This window comes from Manis javanica, chromosome 4 (genome assembly GCF_040802235.1).
Source record: "Manis javanica isolate MJ-LG chromosome 4, MJ_LKY, whole genome shotgun sequence".
Lineage (NCBI taxonomy): Eukaryota > Metazoa > Chordata > Mammalia > Pholidota > Manidae > Manis > Manis javanica.
Genome location: NC_133159.1, coordinates 9,752,702 through 9,768,402, shown reverse-complemented (window position 1 = coordinate 9,768,402; position 15,701 = coordinate 9,752,702). Strand labels below are relative to the sequence as shown.

The 15,701-nt window shown below is 44.2% G+C and overlaps 1 long non-coding RNA gene across 1 annotated transcript; it reads left to right on the top strand.

Annotated features, from left to right (window-relative positions):
• On the top strand, positions 1-9,642 carry LOC118968610 (uncharacterized). Its single transcript, XR_005056339.2, has 4 exons — positions 1-134; positions 2,392-2,685; positions 4,249-6,182; positions 6,568-9,642. It is a non-coding gene; the product is annotated as an uncharacterized lncRNA (long non-coding RNA).
• The last annotated feature ends 6,059 nt before the right edge of the window (positions 9,643-15,701 follow it).

The window sequence follows — 15,701 nt, the reverse complement described above, 5'->3', positions numbered from 1 at the left end:
GGGCTCACTAGGACCGCCCTCGGCCTCTGTTTGGCTAGCGCGCAAATGATGACCTCAGGCCAGGTTTAAAGTTACAGGGCTGCAGCTGCGGGGCCGCCGGGACATGCGGAGAGCCTTGAGCGCTGGCAAAATTGGTTTGTATTCTGTTTCCCCCATGGAGGGAAAAGGGGTGCATGCAATAAGCAATTTTTTAAAACTGTTTTACTTTATTTGTTACTCTGTTTTCTGAGAGGAAGGTGCAAGCCTAAGATTTTCTTGTTATGAGAAGTAAACAGTCCCTTGGGTGGCCAGTAATTTTAGAATCACACATGGGATTGTTCTGGCAAATATTTAATTTGTTGGCTTTAAAAAAAAAGTGGTCCTCCTCATCTGGGGCAAGATTGTACCCTTGTCCAGGGGACCCTAGAGGGTGGGCCTTGGGGGCTGCCCGAGGGAGTTGGCAGGGAGCTTGGCAGCCTCCGTGGCTTTGACAGTTTGGGGGAAAAGGCTGAGCTTGCGAACTGCCTCTCCTGACTAGACGCAGCACTGAGAGGCTGGGGCTGCACAATTATGAGGTGCTGCACCCCCAGGATGTCAAAGGACCCCTGGTCACCAAGCCTGTGTCCATCCACCCAGGGCTCATCCCCTTTTAACCTGGAGTTTGGCCCCGTAATCCCCACTTCACTGGGTTAAGCAATCGTGCCCTGATCTCAGGTACCAGATGTTAGCAACAGGAAAACTTATATTTTTTGCTTCATTTCCTTCTGAACTGCTGGAATTAAAAAATAAAAAAATACATTTTTAAGAAGAGGAGTTGCAGTGCCCACGCCCAGATGCCATAAATTCCATTCATTCAACAGAACCTGAAGACTAATGCCCGAAAGCTCCCAGCTAGGGTGAAATGGCTTGTTTTCAGATCCTTACCCTAGACCTGATTCCAACTTTACTCATCACAGCAGTCAGGGGGAGATGGCTTTAAAAGCTCAAATTCATGGCTTCTACCCCCAGCTCAATAAGTCCTTTGGAAATTCATATTTTAAGCCAACTCCAGGAGACCTTTTTTAGTAAACTGCCCTTGGGTGGGTTCTCAAACAGCAGAGCAGAGCCTGTGAATCACTGGGGGCGCCCTTGACAGATGTGCAGCATCTGTGGGTCTGGGATGGGCACATCCTGCATCTCCAAAGATCTCCCAGGTGACGTCTTGTCCTATGGCTACAAAGTAGGAGCTGATGCCTGACCTAACGCCAAGGGGTTGAAACTAGAAAGGAGAAACAGGACAGAGAAGATAATCTGAACTGACTTCCTTTTCTTGCCAATACATTTGATTATTATTACTGCATCATCACTAATGTTTGTTGACAGACTGAACAGTAACAACATCATCTGTTGAGCTTGCTAGATGGAAAAAGAGATGCAAATTTACTCCAATGTAAAAAAAAGAAAAAGACCGTCTTCACTTGGAAACAGAGTGAAGGAAACCTGGGTGGGGGAGAATGGGTTAAACGCAGCAGATTTAGAGGGGTGCTTGGAGTAGGTTATTGTTCAAGGAGAAGCTCCTCTATAACCCTCCCACAGCCCCTGCCCCCAGCTACAATGTTGTCTACCTGAGCTGGTGGAGGATGGAGGAGGGAGAGGAAATGGAGTTGCATCCTGTTGGAGCCCATCCTGGGGAAGGGGAGAGGGGCGGTACCAGGGGAGTCTATGGACAGGGTTCAGGGGCAGTTGGCTTAAGTATCTGGGGGCAGTGACTGGGGACATTCCTCAACAATGCAAACAGCAGAGGCTATGCAATGCTGTCCCCGGGGCGCAGGATTTGGAGCCAGGGTGCACCCGAGTGACTCAGGGTTAGCCTAAAGGACAGCCGTGACGCACAGGGGATTTGGAAACCTGAGACGGGCCCAGATACAGCAAGAAGGAAACAGGTAGGGTACGTGCCAGAGTGCCAGAAGGGTCCTCTTTCCTGGAGCGGCCTGTCCTCTTAACCCAGTGACTGGTAAGGTAACAGTGACATGTGCCCTGTAGCCAGGAACTCCAGCACTATCTCATTTAATCCTCAAACAACCCCTGGATTAAGAACACTGATAATACCCGTTATGTACATAAGGCAACAGGTTTCCAAAGCAGTGTGATTTCCAAAGCAAGTGTGTATCAGATTTGCCTGGAGGGTTGGCAGGTTCAGATTAAGACATTGGTCTGGGCCCGGCTCGCTCCTGAGTTGCTGATTCCAGAGGTCAGAAGTGCGGCCTACTAATTTGCATTTCTAACAAGCTCCCAGGTGATGCAGCTCATGCCCGCTTTCTCCTGGGTTAGAGACCGCACAAACCGTCTAGGATGGTCCAGGACCGAGGGGTGGGGCCACCGTCCTCCTGCTGCAGGACTTGAGCCTGTTGGCTGTGCTATGTTGTGTTCAAGGACCCAGAAGGAGAAGTCTGCAAGCTGCATTTTAGGGAGCGGGAGGCGCCCCACCCCGGAAGCAGGGGACCAGGCTGCAGATGGAGTACCCTCCACCCTGAGGGGTGCTGGTGAGTGACTGTTAGGATCTCACCTGCTGATCCTTCTCGGAGCCTCAGCACCTCCTGGCTTCCTGGGAAGACTTCTCAGCGTCTTCTCTTTTTGCAACACACGCTACTCCAGAGCTGATAACCACCAGATTCAATCTCCAACTCAAAGGCACCTCCGTGATGCAGGGTAAAATAGTGCACTTAGGTGAGTTGGCCCAATGTATTTAGCAGGACCGGGAATGAGGCAGGAAGAGGGGGCAGTAGGTAGGGGGTGATGATGGGATTGAAGGAACCCACCGCAGCTTGGTTTGCTGGAAAGAGCCTCAGAGTTTTGGAATCAAAATTCAGCTCCATGGTGGCCTCGAGTAATCCCAGCCTCAGTTTCTGCTTCTCTGAAATGGGCATGTTCTTTCTTCTTTGGAGGGCTCTATGCACATGAGGAGTAGACCTATGATCGCCGTGATGGTTGTTTCCACCAGGCACCACCTGGTTCTTAGCCTCTTGAGTCCTCTGGTACCCACCTGTGCCCACCTGAACACTCAGCAAGCCCCAGCCCCTAGGGCAGAGGTTCTTGACATGGGTCCAATAGAACTGGTTCCTTTAGACCTTAGGAACCCAGCAGGACCAGCACACCACGTGGAGCTCACTATTCCACTAGGCGTCAACTGATCCTCTACGAGGTCCACCCCTCACCTTGGGCCTTATTCCTAAGAGCCCTCTTGGACCTCTGTCCAGCTCCCTGGGCCCAAAAGCCCCTCTGGGAAGCTGCATTATCTCCCAGTTCCACCCTGGAACTAGCGTTGTGCACAGGGATCCTTTGTGGAGACTGGCTCCTGCCATTCCACATGGGGGACCTGGTTTGGATTTCTGACCCCTGGCCTGCCTGTTTGCCGGAGCACCCTGTGGCTTCCCCAGGGGTGTCTCCATTGCTGACTGCCCCCTCCTGTTATCAGAGTCAAATTCATGCCCTATTTCAGTGGGCTGCACAGTTTTGTTTGTGGACACCCTTAAGGAATTTTGAAAAACTGGGTACTAATTTATTTTCATCATAGAATTAAAATAATATATTTTCAATGGTAGGTATAACATTAAACACTTTGCAAAAATAAATAAAATAAAGACTGGTTATAACTGGGAAAGATAATTCATGATACAATTTGATAACATTGACTAAGTACACTGACCATAAAAAAATTACATAAAATTTTTATCCATGAATGTGAATCCATACATCTTGACATTTTTTATAAAAGATCTGGAAAACTTTCTAGTTACACTTAAAAGAGTCAGCATCACTAACATGTTCTCTTTTTTAAACGATGTGCATTTATTAATGTTTTCATTATAAAATATACATTCATTAAAGAAACGTGGAAAATAGGAAAATAGAAAATTATCATATGCCAGCGTGTTTGCAACTTTTCCTCTTGACATAATTTCAAATTGGCAGAAGTGTTGGAAGACTAGTTCAAAGCACCCCCATACACCCTTTATCCTGACTCCCCAGTTTGTTTATATTTTGCTCCATTTGCATCATCGTTCTCTGTATTTGCATACAATGTGTACTGGTTTGGAATCCCTTGAGAAGTGTGGAGATGCTATGCCCCGAGACCCTGCACCCTTAGGTGTCAAATATCCTAAAAGACATTCTCTGCCGTAGCTGCAAGAGGCATAGAGAATCACAAAACTTGATGTTAAAACAAGACTATTGTCTAACCCACAGTCCATATTCCAATGTTGAATATTGTCCCAATAATGTCCTTTACAGATGTTTTTTACCCCAGAATCGAATTCAGCACCACACATTGCTCTTCGCCAGCGTGTCTGCAGATGCCGGAACTCACCTTCAGCCTTGGTCTTCCATGAACTTGATGCTTGCTGAAGACCACAGGCTAGTTATTTTTAGAGTACCGTTCAGCCTGGGTTTGTCTGCTCTCTCCTCTGGATTAGATTCAGTTTATGTATTTTTGGCTGGACAACACAAGGGATGCTGTGCTTTCTCAGAGCATCTCCTGGGTAGGCCCAGTTTCTAATGCCCAGAGTGTCAACTTCCATCCCTCCGCTAAGGTGTGCTGCTCCAGAATTAGGACCCCCCCAGCACGGCCAGACTCACTCTAATACTGTGTATGCACAAAGGGAAAAACCAGTGTTTACTTGGCTACTTGGCACCCTGGGGCTAACGAGATTTTTTTTTTTCATCTCAGAAAATATTTCATAATAAGATTTGGGTTGAATAAGGAGCTGCATTTCTTTTGTAAATGGGAGAAGAGTTACTGGGAAGGTGTTTCCTTCTCCCACTGTTTTCAGAGGAAGGCTTCTGAAGATTTGAGACATTCTGAAGATTTGAGACATGCACCCCCAGATCGAAGACTCCTGCCCTGTCCACCTGCCTGGCTGGATCTCCTCCCAGCATTGGGGCCATCTCACCCCATCCCACTAGAGCTAAAGGACTGAGCCCAGTGTGTTCCCAGCTGTGGTGTCTCCCTGCCTCCTCGGAAGATATGTGTGCTCCCTGAAGCCAAGGGTTTATTCATCTTTGTAACCCCCCTGCCTCTGACACATGCTCCGTAAATATCTATGAAAGGAAAGCTTGTGGTTTTATCTGGCCTGCTTGAAGAGCCTCCCCACAGAGAAGAGCCCTCCCCACCAATCTCCCCTGCTGCCCAGCCCAGCCCAGAGGCTGAGTCACTGGCACATGACATCCCACCAGCCAGCCTGACTGTGCAAACGCAAAGTACATGAGTGGCTTCTGAGATTTCTGTGACGCAACTCTCCAAATCTTGGCCCATGCCCCTCTCCCGTGCAATCTGGCTGGGGGCTAAAATCCCACAGATTCATCCCTTATCTTAAAGACTTGATCCCTTTTAGATGCAAGTGTACCTGAAAAGGATATACTTAGCTCTTCAGCTTGCAGAATTTGATGTGGAAGGGTTTCTCCCCCTTCCCCAAGGGTAGATTGTGATCAGGTGTCAAGGGGATTAGTTTCTTGGGTATTGTCAAGAAGGAGAAAGCGCACAAATTAGAAAGCTCTGGGAAGCTAAAGACACATTTACCCATTTCATCATGTTGTTTGGTCAAACAGCAGCTTGGGATTCATGCTGTGCTCCATTCACTATTGTAACCCATTGACTCATTCGTTCAGGAGCCATTGCTGATGCTCACCGTGTCACTCAGGATGCAACAGCAGCTGTGACATCTGGGTTTGGCTGGAGCTGGCCATCCTCTATCTGACAGACATGACATGCTGTCAGCCCCCTGGTCAATAGGTCCACTTTCCCCCCTTGTCTGGTGGAGGAAGGTTGAGTCTTCATTGCCGAGGTGAGGCCCTGTGGCTGACTTGGGACAGGGAACAAGACATCGGGCTTTTGCTTGAAGCAATAAGGGAAACATTCAGCTCTGTGGATCAACAGGCTTCTGTGCAATTTGCCATCCTGGGGAAGCCTCGGGCCGCTCTGTTGGACACAGAGTGAGATCCGCAGACTCTAGAATGGAGAGCTCCTTCCTTGGCGGGGTGCGATGCCCCACTTTATAGACTCTAAATCTGGTGTGGACTCCACATTGCCCCAGAGAAATGCAAAAAGAACTCCCTCGGGGCACTGGTAATCTTTTCTCTCAACAATAAATCCCTTAGGTACACACTGTCCTTCTCCCTGGCCCCCAAAAGAAAAAGTTGGCTGAATGCACCCGTGGATTTGAATTCAGGTATGCTGGATCATACGGGAGCACAGGGTCCCTGACTGCTTTAGTGGGTTGGGAACACAGTCAGTTTTGTGTTTGTTTGTTTGGTTTGGGTTTTTTGGTTTTTTTTGAGTCGACACTGAGCTTTTAATGGACAGACAGGCATGGGGGAGGTCGACGTTTTTTACAGTTCAGACTGATACACACAGAAAGCTCCTTTCATTGGTGAGTTCAGAGAGCCCTTCATTAGGAAGACTCGGCGCTGCTTAGCAAACAGTCTGAATGAATGAGGCCCAGTGTGGGGGGCTGGGATCCGGTGGGGACCAAGCTGGGAGACTGGTGTTTATCTTGCTGCTCTCTTGAAGGGGGTGGGCTCAAGGACGTCAATCCTGGCCTTTCTCTTCCTCAGTTTCTCTGGGTGGAAACTGGCCTTGTGAAAATGGTGGTGGTAAGGCCTCCCTCTGAACATCAGTGAAGAAGGCCGGCCCCCAGGCATGACCAAGTGCCGAAGGCTTGAGCGACTTCATCCCGCGTTCCGCCAGCTCTGGCCCACATGCTGAGGGTGATGACAGCAAACCTCGGCCACAGCCCTGGTGCCATCCCAGCTTGGAATTCCCTGCCCAGGGCAGACGGCGCCTTCCCCGGAGATGAGGCCAAGACACCGGCAGGATGAGCCCTGCCCGGCCTCCCTCCACCAGGCACAATCCCTTTGATAGAGTCTGGATTTGTTAGTATTTTGGAATCTCTTGTGAGGTCCCAAATCTGTTTAAATCACTGTTCGGGAATCTAATTCAAAAACTTAGATTTCAGTGTCTGCCAAGAGGTGGGTTTGGCCGTGATAGCAAAGCAGGAAATGGCTTAAAAGTTAATCAAGCTGGAAGAAAACAGCTTTAGTGTTAGCAGTCCAATATCCAGAGCTACCCCTCGCCTCCATCCCCGTCTACCTTCAGGGAAGGCAAGGACTCTTCTTGCATCGGAGCAGCGAGTTTGAGGGTTTCTGGGCATGGGCCAGAGGCACAGAGCAGTTTCTGGAGATTATATTGGAGAGATTTAACTGTTTTCCTTAGCAGAGCCAGAAAACCTGCTCACTTTCTTATTAGTGGCACGAACAGCAGGGAGCTACACTGTGGATTACTTATTTTTTCATTCAACAACCATCTACTGAACATCCCACCATGTGCCAGGCAGTGTCCTGGGCTCTCGGGGCACGGCAGGGAACACGGCATCCGGGCAGCTGCTTCTGAGCCTCTTACATTCTGTGAGAAGACAGATAATAGGTACAAAAATAAAGGAAGTATGTAGAGATGGTGCTGCTAAAAAAAGAGTAGCAACTTCTTCCAAGTGGGATTGCACACCACCAAGGGGACCTTGACCCTCCGAGGGGACACACACAGGCGCGGAAGCTTAAAGGGCATCAGTTCTCAAATTTACGAGTAACCCATGTTCTCTTTGCTCATATAGGTCTACCTCTCCTTTCACAATTGTTTTCCTCCCACTTTGCTGTAGAAAGACAAACCTCTTAGTCACCCTTAATCCCACAATGGCACATTGCCTAAGGGATGCAAAAACCCTCCAGGACAAATAACGTTTGATGTGGACACAGCCTTCTTTAAGCAAAGCCTGCAGGAGAAACTGCCTTGTCACAGGGATATTCCTGTTAAGTATGAAATCGAGCTTTAGAATTGGGATATTTTAACCTGCACCCGCATTGGGTTATTCAGAATTCGGGTGGCAAGAGAGATAGCAATTAACTGATGACCTGACCCCTTCCATCCCCAGGCTCTTGACCCAGGCACATGGCTCGGAGGGAGAGCCCTGGGAGGCCAGGCCCAGAGGAAACGGAAAGAAACAGAGGCTGCAGCCCCTGGTTTCAAACAGGAGGCCAATGCGTGGTCCAGGTCCCCGCTGTAGCCATATACCCTTGTTAGAATTAGAATTCAGAAGAACCAGAATTCTCAAGAAAGTGTACAGTAACATGTCATTTTGAACCAAAACAAAAGTTAGACTCTCGACGGAACCAGAGTCTGAGTTGGTTAATTAATCTGATAATGAACACTGGCTTTGACGAGTAGGTTTCATGGCAGAGATTTCCCTGAGCAATATTCAAGTCTCTATAGGTGTTTGTGAAAATGAGTATAAAGCGTGTCATAGGATAAAATCAGTTTACTTAAATACATCAGCAAAAGTGTCTCAAAATGAGAAATGTTTTTATTTTTCCAACTGTTTTTTGAGTATAACCAATTAAAGGGCCTCCAAGTTGAAGAATAACAGGCCAAATCAGTAGTCATTTAATAGATGTTCGTAAATATGTTTTTTGGTGCGCTTTCCAGAAACTGAAAATGGCTCCAATGACTCAATGGCATATATTTTTGCCAACCACTGTCATCAGAATTATGGTTCTTAAATCCTGACAACTCCCAGATTTATGTCTTTGGCCAGATCTCTGCCGAAGCTCCAGATTCGGGTACTCAGCTGCCTGCTGGGCCGCTCTCTCCTAGGGAGGAAGTGATGAATGTTTCTGAGAAGGAAGAGGAAAGGAGACACTGGGGAGGGCGGAGGGGGCAGAACAGATGCTGCCTGGGCGTCCTGGGGCTCTGTCCAAGGTCTGGTGTGATGGGAAGAAGACAGAAACCCCAGATAGGTTGAGGGCCCGTTCTAAGAACATATGGGCTGACCTTCTGCTTCCAGAAACATCCAACATGGTGAGGAGGAAGAAGTGCAGCACAGTGGAGGGAGGTCCGTATAGGTTCTGAAATGGCTCTGCTGGCTCCCCACAGTGGGAAATCCCTCATGTACCCCTGGGGGAAACAGATGCTAAGAGGACCAGTGGTCCTGACAGAAGCCTGGCTCAGGACAAGGAGACCTCAAGAGCAGTGACCTTATGACCAGAGCAAATAGCAAAGCTGAGAATCAGCAGCAACAGCAGATGTCAGCTCATGGCTTAAGAGCAGGCAGGCCCAGTGACATCACCAGCCATTTCAGCAAGGACAGAGGCCAATGCCCACGGGCAAGCCAGAGCACCCCCACCATGTTTAATAACCATAGCCTCTCACCACTGTGCCCATGAGACGTGAAAACTTCCCCTGCACCCAGGCATCATTTAGGGAGAGAAATCTGAGAAACTGAGCATTTCCCGGAAAGAAAGAATGGATGTTATGGGACTGTTATAAGCCAGAAGAGATCAAGTTGGTGATAACTAGAGTGTTTAAGTTCCTCTAATACCCACATCTCGATCAAAGTGAGAATGTCTCCAAAAAAATGAAGAAAACTTCCTTCTCTTTCTTACCTCCAAAGAAGTGTTTAATTTTTTCCTTCGGCTACAAAGTGTTTTCCATTACATTAAGTACTGATGAATTGCAGTGAGAAAGTTATTCTTTTCAATGGTCTTGTAGAAAAAAATATTTAATAATTGACACATGCAAAGACTGTATAATAAATTATAAAGCACCATAGTAAAATGAACACCTGTGAATTCACCAAGTAACTTAAGAAAAAAATACTACCGATGCTATAGGAATTTCCCCCCCAAGATTCTCTCTGCCAGCCTCCAGAACTAACACCATCACAGATTTTGTATTTATCTTCCTCTTGATTTTCTTAAAATTGGTTTACCACATATGTGCGTATATATTTAATCAATGATTCGTTTATTTGCTTGTTTTCAAACTGAAGAAGTTTTCTGGAATTTGCTTCTTTTTTCATTCAAAATAAGTCGCTAATATTCATCTCTGTTGTTGCACATAATGTAGGCCATCCATTTTCACTGCTGTGTAATATTCCATTGTGTGGAACTACTGGAGTTTATTTTACATCTCCTGCTGATAGACATTAGGGTTGGATTTTTAGTTTTTTGCTGTTATGAGCAGTGCTGCTATGAACATTCATGTTCAAGTCCCTTGGTGACCACTTTCAAGAATTTCTCTAAACCAATCATTCTAAATTGTGGTCTCTGGACCAGCATCACCATCACCCAGGAATTTGTTAGAAATGCAAATTCTTGGGCCCCACTCCAGACCTACTGAATCAGGAACTCAGAGCAGGACCCAGTAATCTGTGTTTTAACAAGTCCTCCAGACAATTCTATACCCACTAAAATGTGATAACCATGAGTATAAATTTAAGAATGGAATTGCTAGATTATAGGGAATGTGAATATGAATATTTGTGTTTAACTCCCAGAGACTAAATGTCTCCCTAAAATTCATATGTTGAAACCTATTCCCCCTATGTGCTGGTTGGACATGGGGCCTTTGGGAGATGATTAGGTTGACAAATAGTCTTAGTGGCCTCATGAAAGAGACCTCAGAGTCACCACTTCCACCATTTGAGGGCACAGCAAAAAGACGGCCACCTATGAGTCTGAAGCAGGCTTTTACTAGACAGTGAATCTGCCTGTGCTTTGATCTTGGACTTTACAGCCTCAAAACTGTGAGAAATAAACTTCTGTTTATAAGCCTGCCAGTTTATATTTTTTTGTTACAGCTGCCAGAATGGACTAAAACACTCACTTTGCAGGATAATGCTAAATTGTTTCCCAGGGATTCATCATCATAATTGACACCCCACCCCTGAACCCTAACAGCAGTCAAGTTTCCATTACTCCACATTTTGTCATCACTTGTTAATGTCAGACTTTTCTATAATACTATGGTTAATTCTTACATAATACTATGTGTCAGGCACTGTTCTATGTTTTACAGATACTAATTTTCACATAATACAACAACCTTACAAATTAGGTATTATGGTAAAAATCTGCCATAATTTTATAAATGAGGTCCAAAAACCACAATTGTTTAAGATATTAGGTGGTACTATTTTGGGGCTGATGGAATGAAGACAGGGGCTGGGTGGATAATGGGAAACCAGTTTTCAATGAAGTTTTACTGGGTTAGTGTCTCATTTTCCATAGAGGAAACTGAGGCACAGAGAAGTTGTTGCCTACCCAAGGCTTGGAAGAGCCAGGTTGGCAACCAGTCAGTCTGGTTCTGAAGTCTATGCTCCTAACTCCTGCACAATGCAGATCTAGAGGTTGTAAAATAGTACACTTCATTCAGTTTCTTTATCAAATTGATAGCTAATTACTAATTGGTAATTATTGATTATTGTTCCATATGTTTACCCACCACATACATTTTATCTTCTGTGAAAGTCCTGCTTGTATCTTTTACCCATTATTAGATTACCATTATTACCAGACACTGAATTAGATTGTCTTTCTTCTTACTGCTTTGCAGGAATTTTATATTCCTTACATGCTACCAATCATTCGTGGTTATATGTCTGCAAATATATGTCCCAGTTCATGGCTTGTTTTTTCTTTCAGTGTCTTTTGATAAACAGAAAGCATGGATTTTAATGCAACTCACTGTGTCAAGCTTCTCTTTTAAGCCTTACATTAAAAAAAAAATCTTTCCTTATTCCAAAATAATCTCTCATATTTTCTTCTGAAGCTTTAAATTTCTGCCTTCCACATTTGAGTTCTCAATCTGCTTGGAATTAACTTTGTATGTGGTGTGAGGTAAGGGTTCCCCCCACTTCCATCCCAGGGTGATTGACAGTTGTCTCAAGATCTGTTGCATCATCCATCCTTTACTCACAGTACTGCTTTATCTCCTCTACATGTATCAGGTTTGCAAATAATTAGGGCTCTGTTCTGCCACATTGATTACTGTATCTATCATCGCATCAATATTACACTATCTGAATTACTGTGACTTCATAATAAATCTTGAGACAGGATTAGAATGATTTCTCTACCGTCACCTCCCAGGTAGGCTTTCTTCACTCTAATGTCCTAAAGCACTGATTCTATGTAAAGAATTACTTCTCTCCTAGGCATCTAGGATGGTACTAGTTACCCCCATCCTTGGGAGGATTGAGAAAATAATCACTAAACTTATTTTCTGTGTTCTAAGAGGAGTGACTCAATTGAGAAAGGTTCTGGATTATTCGGGGCCCATTACTCTTTTTTCATATCCATTTTGGAATCAACTTCTCAAATTCCTCAAAAAAACAAAAAAACAATCAGCAAACCTATTGGGATGATGACTAAAATTACGTTGACTTTATAGATCAATTTGGAGAATTGATAGCTTCATATTGTGTATTTATAACTGTAATACAGTATTTATTTAGGGTTTACAGCAATACTTTTCAAAAATTAAAAACTTTCTATCTGTCAGCTTGCTCCTCTTTTGTGATATTTATTCCTAGGTACCTTTTATTTTGTTGCTATAGTAAATAATATCTTTTAAAAATTAATATTTTCATTTGTAGCTTGCATATTATTGGCTTATGAATATTGCTCTCATTTTACCCACTATGCTAAACTCTTTTATTAATTCTAATAATCAGGTGTGAAAATCTTCAGGGCTATCTCTTTGCAGATAATCATGTTCTCTAGGAAGACTGACACTTTTATTTCCTAACCCTGAGTGGCTCTTATTTCCTTTTCTCCTCTTGTCCTGGTTAGTATGTCCAGGACAATGTTGAATAGAAACAGGAATGGTGGACCTCCTTGTCTGGTTCTTAATTTCAAAGGGAATGTTTCTAATGTGTCTCCATTTAGAATGATGCTTGCTGTCGGCAATTCCTTTCTATTCTTATCTGTTAAGAGTTTTTAGTAATGAATGGGTATTAACTTTGTCAAATGATTTTTTGCATCTATTAAGATGACCATATGATCTTGTCCTTTAACTTGTTAATGTGACAAATTGTGCTTTTACATTTTTCTCATGTTAAATTACCCTTGCATTTTTAGGTTATGCCCCATTTGGTCTATCTTACATTTCTTATAGATCGCTGCTTTGAGTCTGGTCATCTCCGGTTTACAATTTTTACAGCGATGTTCGGAGTGAAAGTGACCTGTAATTTTCCTTTCTAGCATTATTCTTGTCTGGCTTGAATATCGAAAGTTTTGTTTGTCTTATGGAATAAATAGGGAAATGTTTCCTCTAATAATCTGTTCTTTGGAAGCTTGGTGGGATTTACCTGTAATGGTCTCTAGGACTGATGCATTCTCTTTGGGTTAATTTTCAACTATTAATTCAAACTTCTATATTCTTAATGGTGATAGGATTATTATAATTATCTATTTCTCCTTTAGTCACTTATGGCAAATTACATTTTTCTACCAGCTTGTCTATTTCAACTATATTTTCTAATTAATTGGCTTAAGGCTTATAGTTTACTCTTACTATCTTAATCTCAGCTACATCTGCTGTTTGTTTTTCTGATGCCAGATTTTGTTTATTTGGGCAGTTTCCTTTTGCTTGGTTCATCTTGCCAGAAGTTTAACATTTTTTTCATCAGCCTTTTCAAAGAAACATCTGGCTTTGTTGATAGTAGTTGCCAGGCACTATTCTAAGTGCTTTACCTACATTAACTAATGTAATTGGGTGTATATGACACTTTCTCATTATAATTTCCTTATTGTTCGTGCTTTCTCTCTCCTGGTCTCTGCTGTGTATTCTGGACACTTTCTTCAGATCCATCTCTTAGTTCCCCCATTCTCTCTCTAAGCTGCTACCTAACACTTCCACTGAGGTTCAGTGATGACAGTTTTCATCTCTAAAAGTTCTATTTGGTTCTTTTTCCAATCTGCCTTGCACATTTTTATAGTCTCCCATTTGGCTTTTTGCTCATGTTTTAGTTACATATATTTCCTACAAACTTTTTATACTTTGTATTTTGTATCTTACAATTCCAATATCGGAAAGTCGTACGATCCTAAATGTGTATTGGGTTAATTCTGCCAATCTCACTCACTGAAGCTTGTTTCCTTAAGCATTTGGCAATTTTTTACTGTAAGCTTGTATTTGGTTAAACATAATCTGTAGGGATCCTGAGAGCCTGTGCTGGTGATGCTTTCTTCCAGGGAAGATTTATGTTTGCTTTTCTCAAAAGCCAGAGGCTGTTACCATGCTGGGCACACTTGAATTCCAAAGAATCAGGAGTCTCGAGTTTAATCCTCCCCTCTTGCAGAGACTTCAAGGCTTAGCGTCCTGATCCCAGGGCTGGTACTCAGGCCATCTCCTGCCATCACATTTACTGATGATTCCCAATCTATTGCCATTTTAGTATTGTCTTCCACTCCCCGCTCCCATCAACCTGGGAGATGGCCCTTATTTTCGTACAACCTAGCAATCATAGAAGTATGTTTATTGGATTCTTCCTGGGATCTAGTTATACTATGGCAGGAGGGCTCTTCAGGGGAAAACTGATTTTCCGTATTCCTGCGAGAGAATTCTGTTCATTATTAATCTTTGGGTTATATCAAGGAGAAAGTCTGAATGAAGTGTTCTTGTGTCTTGGCATCTCTGGAAGACCTGGTAGCAGTCAGAGACTTCACCAGCAATAGTATCTAGCTAGAGTTTAATACCATTGTTTTGTTTTCATTATTTTTATCTTATGTTATGGAAAGTGATACAAAGTTTCCTTTAAGGTGGAATTAATTTGTATATGAAAAAATGATTCAACTGAAAAAAAAATGTGAAATAAACAATAGTACAGGCTGTAGCCAAATAGTGCACAAATCATGCGAGAATGAGGTTTGGGAAACACTGAACTGTATCTTCCCAATTCCTTAGATCCCATATCCATCCTAAAAGCTTCCCTCCTCAGCCCAGGCCAAGTGCTCCTTCCTCCTCTGAGTAACTAAAGCACTGTGGCCAGTGCCTCTCAGACTCTGTCCTGCCAATCACCCCTTTATTTGGTGTCATCCAGACGGAAGCAAGCTCACAGAGGACAGTCAAATAAAAACCCAAACCCAACTCCCCACAGGGTAAATGCTCCCTTGCACTTCTTTATCTCCCCATGAGACCTGGTTTCTCCATGTTTCCCCATGAGCCTGGCCCTGTGCCTTCCATGTAATTGGTGCTCTCATGGCGGTCAGTGAACTCTGGTTTTGTTTGGACATTAAAATGAGTTGGTGTAGCCAGAGGGACACAACTGGGGCGGGGGGCAGTAGGGAGCATAAGCAGTAGGCGAGACACCAGAGGCCCACGCAAATGGGCTGCTGCTGTCAGGCAGGCCAGTGATTTGAGTAGAGGCACTAAGACCCTAAGCAGCTTGTCTCTTGGTCTTTGTGTGTTTGTCTCATACATAAACAAACTTCTGGGCTTCTGCTTCTTGGGAAGTGCACTATGAACCCGTTCCCATTTCCTGGTGCTCGTAGCCAGCAGGCTGTCTCCACTGCCCGCTGTGCCAGCCTCCGGTGGGCACTAAGGCAGTCGAAGCCCCTACTCCTGCGCTGCTGAGGTCTCACGCACAGCCTTGTTTCAATCACGGAGGCATCCGCAGAAGTGAACTGGACGGAGAGAAGATGCTCTTAGTGGACAAGAAAATCACTTCCTGACTCATGTTTGTACCTTTTGGAAACTAATTATTTATTTTGCAAGATGTTTTTTTTCTCAGCCTTAACTTTTTTCCTAAGACATGGAGAAAGTGGGTCTTTTTCTAGGACTTGCTATGGTCCAAAAACTTTACTTATTTAGGTTCTCTTTCCTTTTTGCAAGTCATCCTTTATTTTTAAATTCATCT